The sequence below is a fragment of the Lampetra fluviatilis genome, chromosome 79 (genome assembly GCF_964198595.1).
Source record: "Lampetra fluviatilis chromosome 79, kcLamFluv1.1, whole genome shotgun sequence".
NCBI lineage: Eukaryota > Metazoa > Chordata > Hyperoartia > Petromyzontiformes > Petromyzontidae > Lampetra > Lampetra fluviatilis.
In genome coordinates, this window is record NC_136353.1 from 2,004,638 (window position 1) to 2,017,130 (window position 12,493).

Consider the following 12,493-nt stretch of genomic DNA (forward strand, 5'->3'; position numbering starts at 1 on the left):
CGTCTCTGTGGGTCTCTGTGGGTCTCTGTGGGTCTCTATACGTCTCTGTGGGTCTTTGTGGGTCTCTGTGGGTCTCTGTGGGTCTCTGTGGGTCCCTGTGAGTCTCTGTGGATCTCTGTGGGTCTCTGTGGGTCTCTATACGTCTCTTTTTGGTCTCTATGGATCTCTGTGGGTCTCTGTGGGTCTCTGTGGGTCTCTATACGTCTCTGTGGGTCTCTGTGGGTCTTTGTGGGTCTCTGTGGGTCTCTGTGGGTCTCTGTGAGTCTTTGTGGATCTATGTGGGTCTCTGTGGGTCTCTATACGTCTCTGTGGGTCTCTGTGGGTCTCTGTGGATCTCTGTGGGTCTCTGTGGGTCTCTATACGTCTCTGTGGGTCTCTGTGGATCTCTGTGGGTCTCTGTGGGTCTCTATACGTCTCTGTGGGTCTCTGTGGGTCTCTGTGGATCTCTGTGGGTCTCTGTGGGTCTCTATACGTCTCTGTGAGTCTCTGTGGATCTCTGTGGGTCTCTGTGGGTCTCTATACGTCTCTGTGGGTATCTGTGGGTCTCTGTGGGTCTCTATACGTCTCTGTGAGTCTCTGTGGGTCTCTGTGGGTCTCTGTGAGTCTCTGTGGATCTCTGTGGGTCTCTGTGGGTCTCTATATGTCTCTGTGGGTCTCTGTGGATCTCTGTGGGTCTCTGTGGGTCTCTATACGTCTCTGTGGGTCTCTGTGGGTCTTTGTGGGTCTCTGTGGATCTCTATACGTCTCTGTGAGTCTCTGTGGATCTCTGTGGGTCTCTGTGGGTCTCTATACGTCTCTGTGGGTCTCTGTGGGTCTCTGTGGGTCTCTATACGTCTCTGTGGGTCTCTGTGGATCTCTGTGGGTCTCTGTGGGTCTCTGTGAGTCGTAACCCTCCCATGACCGGACATTAGCAGTGGGGGCTATGGGAGTGGGGGCTATGGGAGTGGGGGCTATGGGAGTGGGGGCTATGGGAGTGGGGGCTATGGGAGTGGGGGCTATGGGAGTGGGGGCTATGGGAGTGGGGGCTATGGGAGTGGGGGCTATGGGAGTGGGGGCTATGGGGGTGGGGGCTATGGGAGTGGGGGCTATGGGGGGGGTCACGCGTTTCTTGTAAAGGGTCAGAATTTCAATGACTTTACGACTTTACGAGACCAGATTGCCAATCTGAACAAACTCCCACTTCCAACTCCAAAGACAAAGATCCCCCGTGTAGGCTTCCATCAAGGGCACGGCACGGACGCACACAAAAAAATCACCCACTCGCTCGCTCATTCACTCACTCGGTCACTCACTCAGTCACTCAGCCACTCACTCATCCACTCAGCCACTCACTCATCCACTCAGCCACTCAGTCAGTCACTCACTCAGTCACTCACTCAGTCACTCACTCAGTCACTCACTCAGTCACTCACTCATCCACTCAGCCACTCACTCAATTACTCAGCCACTCAGCCACTCACTCATCCACTCACTCACTCAGCCACTCACTCAGCCACTCAGCCACTCACTCAGCCACTCAGCCACTCACTCAGCCACTCAGCCACTCACTCATCCATTCAGTCACTCACTGAGCCACTCACTCAGCCACTCACTCATTCCCTCAGTAACTCACTCAGCTACTCAGCCATTCACTCAGCCACTCAGTCACTCACTCAGCCACTCAGTCATTGGTGGTGATAGTGGTGGTAATGGTGGTGGTGATGATGGCGGTGGGAGAGGTGATGATGATGGTGGTGGTGGTGGTGATGATGATGGTGATGATGATGGTGGTGATGGTGTTGGTGGTGTTGGTGGTGGTGGTAATGATGGTGGTGGTTATGGTGGTGGTGGTGATGATGATAATGATGATGTTGGTGATGGTGGTGATGGTGGTGGTGATGATGATGATGATGATGTTGGTGATGGTGGTGGTGATGTTGATGATGATGTTAGTGATAGTGGTGGTGGTGATGGTGGTGGTGGTGATGGTGGTGTATAAGTGATAACTCAGACACTGCAAAGTTCACGTTTTGTTTACTGACCAACTTGATTTTACAACTTATGGGAAGAGAAGTGGCTGGGTGAGTGGGTGATGATGGTTGTGGTGGTGGTGGTGATGATGGTAGTGATGGTGGTGATGGTGGTGGTGTTGATGGTGGTGGTGGTGGGGGTTATGGTGGTGGTGATGATGGTGGTGGTGATGGTGATGGTGGTGATGGTGATGATGATGATGTTGGTGATGGTGGTAGTTATGGTGGTGGTGGTGATGGTGGTGGTGATGATAGTGATGGTGGTGATGGTGGTGGTGATGGTGTTGACGGTGGCGGTGATGGTTGTTATGGTGGTGGTGGTGATGGTGGTGATGGTGGTGATGATGATGATGTTAGTGATGGTGGTGATGGTGGTGGTGGTGGTGATGGTGGTGATGGTGGTGATGATGATGTTGATGGTGGTGGTGATGGTGGTGGTGGTGATGGTGGTGATGGTGGTGGTGATGATGTTGATGGTGGTTGTGGTGGTGGTGGTGATGGTGGTGGTGATGATAGTGATGGTGGTGATGCTGGTGGTGATGGTGTTGACGGTGGTGGTGATGGTGGTTATGGTGGTGGTGGTGATGGTGGTGATGGTGGTGATGGTGGTGATGATGATGATGTTAGTGATGGTGGTGATGGTGGTGATGGTGGTGATGGTGGTGGTGATGATGATGTTTATGGTGGTGGTGATGGTGGTGGTGATGGTGGTGGTGGTTGTGGTGGTGGTTGTGGTGGTGGTTGTGATCTCTATCTATCTCTGTGGGTCTCTGTGAGGCTCTATAAGTCGTAACCCTCCCATGACCGGGCATTGGCAGTGAAGGCTATGGGAGTGGGGGTTATGGGAGTGGGGGTTATGGGAGTGGGGGTTATGGGAGTGGGGGCTATGGGAGTGGGGGTTATGGGAGTGGGGGTTATGGGAGTGGGGGTTATGGGGGTGGGGGCTATGGGGGTGGGGGCTATGGGAGTGGGGGTTATGGGAGTGGGGGCTATGGGAGTGGGGGTTATGGGAGTGGGGGCTATGGGAGTGGGGGCTATGGGAGTGGGGGTTATGGGAGTGGGGGCTATGGGAGTGGGGGTTATGGGAGTGGGGGTTATGGGAGTGGGGGTTATGGGAGTGGGGGCTATGGGAGTGGCGGTTATGGGAGTGGGGGCTATGGGAGTGGGGGCTATGGGAGTGGGGGTTATGGGAGTGGGGGCTATGGGAGTGGGGGTTATGGGAGTGGGGGCTATGGGAGTGGGGGTTATGGGAGTGGGGGTTATGGGAGTGGGGTAATGGGAGTGGGGGTTATGGGAGTGGGGTAATGGGAGTGGGGTTATGGGAGTGGGGTTATGGGAGTGGGGTTATGGGAGTGGGGTTATGGGAGTGGGGTAATGGGAGTGGGGGTTATGGGAGTGGGGGTTATGGGAGTGGGGGTTATGGGAGTGGGGTTATGGGAGTGGGGTTATGGGAGTGGGGTTATGGGAGTGGGGTTATGGGAGTGGGGGTTATGGGAGTGGGGGTTATGGGAGTGGGGGTTATGGGAGTGGGGTTATGGGAGTGGGGGCTATGGGAGTGGGGTTATGGGAGTGGGGTTATGGGAGTGGGGGTTATGGGAGTGGGGTTATGGGAGTGGGGGTTATGGGAGTGGGGTTATGGGAGTGGGGTTATGGGAGTGGGGGTTATGGGAGTGGGGTTATGGGAGTGGGGTTATGGTAGTGGGGGTTATGGGAGTGGGGTTATGGGAGTGGGGGTTATGGGAGTGGGGTTATGGGAGTGGGGGTTATGGGAGTGGGGGTTATGGGAGTGGGGTTATGGGAGTGGGGGTTATGGGAGTGGGGTTATGGGAGTGGGGGTTATGGGAGTGGGGGTTATGGGAGTGGGGGTTATGGGAGTGGGGGTTATGGGAGTGGGGTTATGGGAGTGGGGGTTATGGGAGTGGGGTTATGGGAGTGGGGTTATGGGAGTGGGGTTATGGTAGTGGGGGTTATGGGAGTGGGGTTATGGGAGTGGGGGTTATGGGAGTGGGGTTATGGGAGTGGGGGTTATGGGAGTGGGGGTTATGGGAGTGGGGGTTATGGGAGTGGGGTTATGGGAGTGGGGGTTATGGGAGTGGGGTTATGGGAGTGGGGGTTATGGGAGTGGGGGTTATGGGAGTGGGGGTTATGGGAGTGGGGGTTATGGGAGTGGGGTTATGGGAGTGGGGGTTATGGGAGTGGGGTTATGGGAGTGGGGTTATGGTAGTGGGGGTTATGGGAGTGGGGTTATGGGAGTGGGGTTATGGTAGTGGGGGTTATGGGAGTGGGGGCTATGGGAGTGGGGGCTATGGGAGTGGGGGTTATGGGAGTGGGGGTTATGGGAGTGGGGGTTATGGGAGTGGGGGTTATGGGAGTGGGGGTTATGGGAGTGGGGGTTATGGAAGTGGGGTTATGGGAGTGGGGGTTATGGGAGTGGGGGTTATAGGAGTGTGGGTTATGGGAGTGGGGTTATGGGAGTGGGGGTTATGGGAGTGGGGGTTATGGGAGTGGGGGTTATGGGAGTGGGAGTTATGGAAGTGGGGTTATGGGAGTGGGGTTATGGGAGTGGGGGTTATGGGGGTGGGGGCTATGGGAGTGGGGGTTATGAGAGTGGGGTTATGGGAGTGGGGGTTATGGGAGTGGGGTTATGGGAGTGGGGTTATGGGAGTGGGGTTATGGGAGTGGGGTTATGGGAGTGGGGGTTATGGGAGTGGGGTTATGGGAGTGGGGTTATGGGAGTGGGGTTATGGGAGTGGGGTTATGGGAGTGGGGGTTATGAGAGTGGGGTTATGGGAGTGGGGGTTATGGGAGTGGGGTTATGGGAGTGGGGTTATGGGAGTGGAGTTATGGGAGTGGGGTTATGGGAGTGGGGGTTATGGGAGTGGGGTTATGGGAGTGGGGTTATGGGAGTGGGGTTATGGGAGTGGGGTTATGGGAGTGGGGGTTATGGGAGTGGGGTTATGGGAGTGGGGTTATGGGAGTGGGGGTTATGGGAGTGGGGTTATGGAAGTGGGGTTATGGGAGTGGGGTTATGGGAGTGGGGTTATGGGAGTGGGGGTTATGGGAGTGGGGTTATGGGGGTGGGGGGGATGAGAGTGGGGTTATGGGAGTGGGGGTTATGGGAGTGGGGTTATGGGAGTGGGGTTATGGGAGTGGGGTTATGGGAGTGGGGTTATGGGAGTGGGGGTTATGGGAGTGGGGTTATGGGAGTGGGGTTATGGGAGTGGGGGTTATGGGAGTGGGGTTATGGGAGTGGGGTTATGGGAGTGGGGGTTATGGGAGTGGGGTTATGGGAGTGGGGTTATGGGAGTGGGGGTTATGGGGGTGGGGGGGATGAGAGTGGGGGTCACGCGTTTCTTGTAAAGGGTTGGGTCATAATGTCAACGATTTTACGACTTTATGAGGCCTAATTGTCAAGCTGAACAAACTCCCACTTCCAACTCCAAAGACAAAGATCCCCCGTGTAGGCTTCCATCGTGGGCTGCACGGGCAAGTGCTGCCCGCAAGTCACCAGCCCCTATGAAGGGCACGGCACGGACACACGCACACTCACCTTCTCGCTCATTCACTCATTCGGTCACTCACTTAGTCACTCAGTCACTCACTCAGCCACTCACTCATGCATTCACTCACCCACCCACCCGCTCGGTCACTCACTCACTCACTCATCCACTCAGTGACTCACTCAGCGACTCAATCACACATTCACACACTCAGCCACTCACTCACCCACCCACTCATTCACTCACACAGTCACTCATTCAGTCACCCACCGACTCATTCACACAAAAACCCACTCACTCACTCGTTCACTCACCCAGCCACTCACTGTTCCACCCACTCATTCACTCACTCATCCACGGAATCATTTGCCCAACAACACGCTCGGTTCCACTAAGTGGCGGTGACGTCACTACGGCGCCTGTGCCAGGCTAGGTACACATTAAAACCACGTGAAATGTGGAACACCAGCTGGCAGGAGGTCACGGAACAAACCTAGCAGGTGCCATGGATCCACTGACTGAGATGACTCGTGGCCGATGCACCACCTGTGCCCCCTACTGTGCCAACTCGCTGTGTTTTATCCACCCGGCGCTCCGCTCGTTGTTGTGAGCGTCGCTCCTCTGTGCTTCGTTGTTGCTGGAGGGCGACTGCCTCCAACTGCCCAGTAACCTCACGGTGCACCTAGCCTGGCACTGTCCAGTAGCAGCGTCCTTCACGAACCTCCTCCACAGAGGCCGATCTTGACACCGTTGGTACCGGTCATCGGCAAGTCCACTCAGCTCCACGTCCTCCTGTACCACATCACTCCATCTCTTCTCTAGCCCGTGCCGCGTCCGTGTAGCCCCCTCGATTCGGCCGAACAAAAGCTGTTTGGGCATGCGGTGGCTGGGCATGCGGGCTACATGACCCAGCCAACGCAGCCTTGCCTGCCAGAGGAGCTCACCGATGGTCCAGATCTATCAAGGATTTGTGAGCTCCTCACACAATCCAGCCTGCTGGTTAAACCCAGGATGGATCGTGGGCAGGCCAGCCAGAATGTTTCTAACTGGCGAAGATGTTCCACTAGGGGGGGTCCACGTTTCGCAAGCGTAGAGAAGGGAAGGAATGCCTGTGGCCGAGAAGACCTGAAGCTTCGTGCGGAGCGACAGACCAGGTAGCTTCTGCACAGCGTTACGCCACCGATTAAAATATATTACCGCTCGACTGATTCGGAGTGAGACCTCTGCTGTCAAACCGGAGCCGGTCATGAGCACACTACCCAGGTATGGGAAACTCTCCACTCTCTCCACAACTGCCCCATCACCGATTGGGAGTTGTGGGGGTGGAGTGTCCGATGGCACAAAATATCCAGGCTGGTGCTTAGTTTTGGTGGGGCTGACGGTAAGGCCCCACCTCCAGGTTCAGCAGCAGCGCCTCAAACTCCTCCTCTGAGTGAGCAGAAATCACCAGATCATCGGCATATATAACATGGTTGAGCAACTACATGGTCAAAATAGATGTTAAATAATGTGGGAGCCAGAGGACATCCCTGGCACACCCCGAGGTGAACAGGGAATGGCTCCGACTCCCAGCCACGTAGTTTTACCCGGGCCTGCTCACCGAACAACCCAGAGCCCAGGCCTATTGATCGTATCATAGGCCTGGTCAATAAAGCAAAGATGTAGGTCTTGTTGGAATTCCCTACACATCTGCTGTAGCAGATGGACAGAGAATATGGCATCTGTGCAGGACCGCCCTTTCCTGAAACCGCATTGGGGCTCCGCAAGCCTCTCCTCAGCGTGCCTAGCAAGGCGATGTTGAATAATCCTTGCCAGGACCTTTCCCGGCACACTGAGGAGTGAGATGCCCCTGTAGTTGTTACAGTCTGTGCGGTCCTCCTTCTTAAAAAGGGGGGCCACCAGGGCATCCTTCCAATCCTGCGGAACCCGTCCAGTGGTCCAGACTGTTGTTATGATGTCATATAGGGCAGTCTGTGCACAAACGCCACCCTCCCTCAGCATTTCGCTTGGGAGATCATCAATGCCCGGTGCCTTTCCTGGTCTCAGACTCTATCTGAATCGCCTTCCGTACTCCCCCCAACAGATGGAACACCTCAGCCCGGCCACTCACAGTGGGTGACGTAGTAATAGGTTTTTACCCTTTCAACTGGTACAAAAAACTGACACCTTTATACAAGGCATCATGTTTGCAATAACCACAACGCAAGCAGTCAAAATGCAAACAAACATAAACAACTCTGATAATGATATGCACTGTCCTTGAAGTTGATTGGTCCACACCCGAGACAGCTTTTCTTAGAGCCTAGTCTCCATTGGTGTTGGACCAGATGACGCCTAAAGGCGTACAACTCAAAAACAGCGCACTATCAGAGCATTGAGAGCTCGGGGTAAGCATTTACACTATGAGACATCTCCTTTACCAGTGGCAATTACTATATTTTGCCACTGGTAAAGGAGATGTCTCATAGGGGGTGACTTCTTCTTACGATATCCCCCTACGTTGCCCCGCAGGGGGATGACCGACGGATTTCCCCTCCCCTCTCACCCCCCCTCGCGCCCCCCCCCCCCCCCCAGCGCCAAACACCTCGACGGAATGGTCAGCAAAATCTTATCGCTAAACATTTTTATGGCGGGTCGGATATCGTGATCACGCCCACACACCCACGCACACACACACACAACCACACACACCCACACACGCCCACGCACACACACACGCACACACACACACACCGGCCCTTAAATACCGGCGGGACGCGCGAGAGAGACACACACGCAGAGAGAGAAGAGGTGGCACCGCGAATCCTTCAACGATGACGACCAAGATCAAGAACACGACGAACGAGCCCAGGGTGGTGTTTACCCACAGCTCTCCGCCCATAGCCATTCCCGCCAGGGGCACGGTCAAAGTGAAGTTCACGGGCTTCTCGATGCGTGTCGGGAACATGCAGGGCCAAATCATCGCCCAGCTGCAGGTGCCCAGGAGAGAGAGGGCGAAGGTGTTGATCACCGACTATGGAGTTGTGTTGGATGACGAGGATGGGTTTGACAGCGATTAATGTGGGTGGGGAAGTGGCGGTGGATGCCGCTCGCCCAGCCACTCGCTAGCACACTCAGTCACCCACTCGCTCACTCACCCACCCACTCACCCACTTGCCCAGCAACTCACTCACCCACTCACCCACCCACTCACTCACCCACCCACCCACCCACTCACCCACCCACTCACTCACTCACCCACCCACCCACCCACTCACCCACCCAACCACTCACTCACCCACCCACTCACTCACCCACCCACCCACTCACCCACCAACTCACCCACTCACCCACCCACCCACTCATTCGCCCGCCCACTCACCCACCCACCTACCCACTAACTTACCCACTCACTCCCGCTGATCATCGACTCGGAGCAGAGAGACATCGACCGCTGATTGCTGATCATCGACTCCAGAGAGACATCGACCACTGATCGCTGATCATCGACTACAGAGAGACATCGACCGCTGATCGCTGATCATCGACTACAGAGAGACATCGACCGCTGATCACTGATCATCGACTCCAGAGAGACATCGACCGCTGATCGCTGATCATCGACTCCAGAGAGACATCGACCGCTGATCGCTGATCATCGACTCCAGAGAGACATCGACCGCTGATCGCTGATCATCGACTCCAGAGAGACATCGACCGCTGATCGCTGATCATCGACTCCAGAGAGACATCGACCGCTGATCGCTGATCATCGACTCCAGAGAGACATCGACCGCTGATCGCTGATCATCGACTCCAGAGAGACATCGACCGCTGATCGCTGATCATCGACTCCAGAGAGACATCGACCGCTGATCGCTGATCATCGACTCCAGAGAGACATCGACCGCTGATCGCTGATCATCGACTCCAGAGAGACATCGACCGCTGATCGCTGATCATCGACTCCAGAGAGACATCGACCGCTGATCGTTGATCATCGACTCCAGAGAGACATCGACCGCTGATCGCTGATCATCGACTCCAGAGAGACATCGACCGCTGATCGCTGATCATCGACTCCAGAGAGACATCGACCACTGATCGTTGATCATCGACTCCAGAGAGACATCGACCGCTGATCGTTGATCATCAACTACAGAGAGACATCGACCACTGATCGCTGATCATCGACTACAGAGAGACATCGACCACTGATCGCTGATCATCGACTACAGAGAGACATCGACCGCTGATCGCTGATCATCGACTCCAGAGAGACATCGACCGCTGATCGCTGATCATCGACTCCAGAGAGACATCGACCGCTGATCGCTGATCAATGACTCCAGAGAGACATCGACCGCTGATCGCTGATCATCGACTCCAGAGAGACATCGACCGCTGATCGCTGATCAATGACTCCAGAGAGACATCGACCGCTGATCGCTGATCATCGACTCCAGAGAGACATCGACCACTGATCGCTGATCATCGACTCCAGAGAGACATCGACCGCTGATCGCTGATCATCGACTCCAGAGAGACATCGACCACTGATCGCTGATCATCGACTCCAGAGAGACATCGACCGCTGATCGCTGATCATCGACACCAGAAAGACATCGACCGCTGATCGCTGATCATCGACACCAGAAAGACATCGACCGCTGATCGCTGATCATCGACTACAGAGAGACATCGACTGCTGATCGCTGATCATCGACTACAGAAAGACATCGACCGCTGATCGCTGATCATCGACTCCAGAGAGACATCGACCGCTGATCGCTGATCATCGACTCCAGAGAGACATCGACCGCTGATCGCTGATCATCGACTCCAGAGAGACTTCGACCGCTGATCACTGATCATCGACTCCAGAGAGACATCGACCGCTGATCGCTGATCATCGACTCCAGAGAGACTTCGACCGCTGATCGCTGATCATCAACACGGAGCAGAGAGTCATCGACCCCTGATCGCTGATCAATGACTCCGAGCTGAGAGCCATCGACCACTGATGGCTGATCACCGATGGTGATACTGATGGTGGTGATGGTGTTGATGGTGATGGATGTTATTGGTGGTGATGGTGCTGATGGTGGTGATGGTGTTGATGATGTTGCAGGTGGTGATGTCGATGGTGATGTTGATGGAGGTTTTTGGTGGTAGTGATGGTCGTGGTGATGATGTTTATGGAGGTTATTGGTGGTGGTGAGGGTGATGGTGGTGATGGAGGTTATTAGTGGTGATGCTGATGGTGGTGATGTCGATGGTGATGTTGATGGTGGTGGTGTTGATGGAGGTTATTGATGGTGATGGTGGTGAGGGTGATGTTGATGGAGGTTATTGTTGGTGATGTCGATGGTGATGTTTATGGTGGTGATATTGATGGAGGTTATTGGTGAGGGTGATGGTGGTGATGATGATGGTGATGGTGGTGGTGATGATGGTAGTGATAATGGTGATGATGGTGGTGATGGTGGTGGTGATGATGATGGTGGTGGTGATGGTGGTGGTCATGATGATGGTGGTGGTGCACCCATCTCACGAAATAAAGCCTCTAAGATCAAGCGACGGTCTGGTCTCACTCTGTGTGCGAGGTGCTCACTAACAGCACTTGCCCGAACAGTCTGTTCAGACTATACAGTGGATCTTTGTCTTTGTGTGTTTGGAGGCAAGTCTGAGTCCCAGGTAGTCGTGTGGGAGTTTAATGGGCGCGTGGTGCTACTTGACAGTCGCTGAACACGGATGGATCGACGCTGATAAGAGAGACACACACAGACTGATAACAGCGGCGGACAGACACAGATAAGAGAAACACACAGAGACAGATACAGACGACAGAAGGGACACCAGAGGTCGCAAACGGGTTTTGATTCCTTACCCGTACCCGTACCCGGCCGCACCAAGGTCGCAAACGGGTACCCGTACCTGGCCGTACCCGTACCCTGGCCGTACCCGTACCCTACCCATACCCGACCGGGTAGGGTACGGGTACCGGGTACCTGCTTGCGACCTCTGGGAAGAAGCCATGTTGCAGGCGCGGGTGGGTTGATTCTAGGAACTTGAATTGTGAGAAGAGACAAGACGTTGGGAAATGAGTGACGAACGGTGACTCACCAGAGACTCACGGTCTACCCGTACCCGGCCGCACCAGGGTTGCAAACGGGTACCCGTACCCATACGTACCCGGCCGTACCCGCACCCTACCAGTACCCGACCGGGTACGGGTAGGGTACGGGTATCGGGTACCTGATTGCGACCTCTGGGATGAAGCCATGTTGCAAGCGCGGGTGGGTTGATTCTAGGAACTTGAATTGTGAGAAGAGACAAGACGTTGGGAAATGAGTGAGAAACGGTGACTCGCCAGTGACTCACGGCCTACCCGTACCTGTACCCGGCCGCACCAAGGTCGCAAACGGGTACCCGTACCCGTAAGTACCCGGCCGTACCCGTACCCTACCCGTACCCAACTGGGTACGGGTAGGGTACGGGTATCGGGTACCCGATTGCGACCTCTGGGATGAAGCCACGTTGCAGGCGCGGGTGGGTTGATTCTAGGAACTTGAATTGTGAGAAGAGACAAGACGTTGGGAAACGAGTGACGAACGGTGACTCACCAGTGACTCACGGCCTACCCGTACCTGTACCCGGCTGCACCAGGGTCGCAAACGGCTACCCGTACCCGGCCGGGTACGGGTAGCTGGGTATCGGGTAGGGTACGGGTATCGGGTACCCGGTTGCGACCTCTGAGAGACACACAGAGGCGGACAGAGACACAGACAGAGAGATTGTGACGGCTGATGCCCCCCCTCCTCCTCTCCCCCTTGAACCTCCTATCGAGTGATCGCCATCACCGCAACCACCAGCAAAGTCCTCCCTGTGGGGCATGGCTCGTGGCTGACTTCTCACCATCCTCGGGTAAAACCACCACACCGCTCTTAATCTTCTTGGTTCTTTCGGTAAAGTCACGTAGAAGGGAAATAATACAAATAAAGC